Here is a 3,503-nt window from a genome sequence, read left to right on the forward strand (position 1 = left end):
GGGGAGAGTGCGGGGGGTCGTCGACGGCGGTGGAGCGGGGGGAGGGTGCGGGGGGTGCTCGGCGGCGAGGGGGATCTGGCGAGGGGGATAGCTATCGAGAGGGAGGGGGATCGAGATCGAGTGCCATTAGTAGTTTTGCAAAAAAAAGAATAAAAAAATATAGTAATGGCGCACTGTCTGCCTGGTACGCCATTACTAGTTAGAACTAGTAATGGCGCACTTCTACCTGATGCGCCATTAGTATGTATGGAAAAATGGAAAAAACAATTAATACTTGCGGCGCACCCTGTTTCTGGTGCGCCATTAGTGTCTTACACACTAATGGCGCATCACCAACTGATGCGCCATTAGTATATAGTAGCGACGCACTACTTACATGGTGCGCCATTAGTATCAATCCTATCTATAGCCCTTTTCCTAGTAGTGTTGGTCCGAAGGACCATGTATCCTCTCCCACTTACCCCTTCGTGGCTACGACTATAAATAGACCTCGCCCTCCTCCTAGCTAGGGTTAGCAAAGGATTAGCTCATTTGAGATAGAGCTTTGCTCATCCATCCGGATCTACTCCATTGAGAGAGACCGTGGCCTCTTCGGAGAAGATCCACCTTGGATTCAAGACCCCTACATGGGAAGACCCCTCAAGACCTCCTCACAGAGATGAACTTGCTACTTGTATCGTTATTTGTTGGATTTGGATCGTGTATCCCTTTGTGTTCATGGATCTAGCACATGTGTGACCATATCTTGTTGATTTGAGTGTTCCCTCTCGTTTCCCCTCGTGTTCTTTGTGTTCTTCGTAGGATCCCCTCCATTTCGTGAAAGATTGGGCATCTAGGGTTCCACCCTACATCACAAGTGCAATAGTAACAATATCAGTAGTAACTTAGCAGAAACAATATGTAGGAAAATCGTAGGCAATGGAATGGTGACTGGTTGGATGTTATTCATCACGATACAATCATAACCCAGGGCGATAAGGCACTAGCTCTAGTTCATAAATATAATGTAGGCATGTATTCTGTAAATAGTCATACGTGCTTATGGAAAGAACTTGCATGTCATCTCTTGTCCTGCCCTCCCGTGGCAGCGGGGTCCTATTGGAAACTAAGGGATATTAAGGCCTGAGTTTAATAGAGAACCGGAACAAAGCATTAGCACACGGTGAATACGTGAACTCCTCAAACTACGGTCATCACCGGGAGTGGTCCCGACTATTGTCGCTCCGGGTTTGCCGGATCATAACACGTAGTAGGTGACTATAACTTGCAAGATTGGATCTAGAACATAGATATAATGGTGATAACATAAACAGTTCAGTTCTGAAATCATCGCACCCGGGCCCAAAGTGACAAGCATTAAGCATGGCAAAGTCATAGCAACACCAATCTCAGAACATAATGGATAGTAGGGATCAAGCCCTAACAAAACTAACTCGATTACATGATGAATCTCATCCAACTCCTCACCGACCAGCGAGCCTGTCACATCACTAGTTCTGGTATGCACTAGGCTAGCCGTTCATGTGAGCATCATGTTTAAATTCTAATGAAATTTGAATTGAGGAACTTTCAAAAGCCTCAAATGACCTCTAAAAATAACCAACATTTAAATCTCATCAAATGAGTCCAAGAAAATGTTCCTGTTAATCTCTGAAAATATTGGCAAGGGATAAAATTCAAACCAATATTTCTAGAATCCCAGAAACAATTATTTTGGGCCTTTGAATTAATCCAATAAATATTTGAATAGGATATATATTTGATATATAATAAATATATGTTCAATAATTCTGGAAATTGTTGTGTAGCTTGGGATAAGTCCATTTAGTTCACACAATTATTTTCATGAATTTTGAAAATGGTTTGGTCTTTGAACTAAATCAAAACATAATAGCAAAAATAGAAAAAACAGAACAAATTACCTGTGCCACTTACCTGTGCGGCCACTTACCTGTGCGGCCCAGGAGCCGGCCAAGCCCAGCTGGTCGATGCCCGTCGTCTCCCTCCTCTCGCCAGAAGGATGAGGGGCATGTGCCCGCCACGCGCGCCCACGCGCCTGGCCACCTCCTGCTTCTCGCCGCTGCCTGGGCGACTCCAGACGGTGCCACGCACCCCCGACCCCTCTCTCTCTCTCCCCCCATCCTCACCCTCTCCCCTGGATCTCTCTCTGTCTCTCTCACTCACCCGAACGGGGTCGTCGCCGCCGACCATCACCACCGAGGCCACCAGCATCTCCACGCCCAGCCAGCTAGTGCCCGAGCTCCGCCTCCTCGCACTGAACCTCTCCACGCCGAAGGAAACAAGCCAGAGGGCCCCGCTTCGTCGCCATCGTTGTCACCTTTGCCATCGGCCACCGGAGATCCGTCTCGCTGCCCCGCTCGCGATGACGCTTCCCCGGCCCCGCCGTCTGCACCGGCCAACTCGCCGTGAGCTCCTCTTCCTTCTCCCCCTAGCCGTGTCGCTCGAGCTGCCCCCCTAACCCCGTTGGCCATCACGGCCGAGAGCTCGGCTCCACCGGCCATGTCGCCGTCGTTGCCATAGACGCGTAAGCTCGAAATCGAGCGCGTCACCGTGCTCAGCACATCACCAGGAGGCCGTAGCACCCAGCCGTTCGCCCCGCCGTGCCCCATAGCACCACTCCCAACCTCGCCCAAACTCCGGCCGCCACCTCTGTGCTCACCGTCGTCATCTCCGGTGACCCCGAGGCCTCCCAATCGCTCTTCTGGACACGGTCGAGCACGGGCTACCTCCTGGTGGCCTTCGCGCGTCCAGCTGCTGCCTGTAGCTCAACTCCGACGAGCCTCCACCATTGGTTTGGTCGCCGCCGGCCGAACTCCGGTGAAGTCGACGTGGCACCGTCATTAGTCGCTAATGACTCCGCTAGTTAGCCCCTCTCTCACTGACATACCGGCCCCACTGCCTAATTAACCTAATTTAGCTCCTATTTAGTTTATACTAACCCCCACGGGCCCCACAGGTTGGTTTGACCTGGCCACGTCACACGTTGACTGACCCGACATGTCAGCATTGACTTTGCTATCGTGACCATTGGCCGGTCCCACCTGTCAGCGAGCTAAACACCCCTGTGTCACTGACGTGTGGCTCCCACACGTCAGGTTTGACCTAGACCGACCTGTTGACTCGCTGATGTCATCCTGACACAGTGATGATGCAACAAACCCCTTTCTGGATTTAAAATAAATTAAAATGATTTATTTATTTCAGAAAATATCCAAAACTTCTAAAAATCATATAAAATCAACCGTAACTCCAAATGAAACAAATTATATATGAAAAATGATCAGAACAATCCAATCTATCCATCTGTACCATTTTCATGCATGTTAGAACAACTTAAAGCTGCTGTATACACCAGTCTTTGGAAGCTCTCGCCGATTTCTATGGGTGGGACGTCCCCGCTAGTTTTGCGCTAGGTCTTGCGTCGCAGACCGCCACCCCCGGCCGACTCATCTAGGCCAAGTGCCCGTTTTTGTACTATGTTA

Source organism: Triticum dicoccoides, chromosome 6B, assembly GCF_002162155.2.
Source record: "Triticum dicoccoides isolate Atlit2015 ecotype Zavitan chromosome 6B, WEW_v2.0, whole genome shotgun sequence".
Lineage (NCBI taxonomy): Eukaryota > Viridiplantae > Streptophyta > Magnoliopsida > Poales > Poaceae > Triticum > Triticum dicoccoides.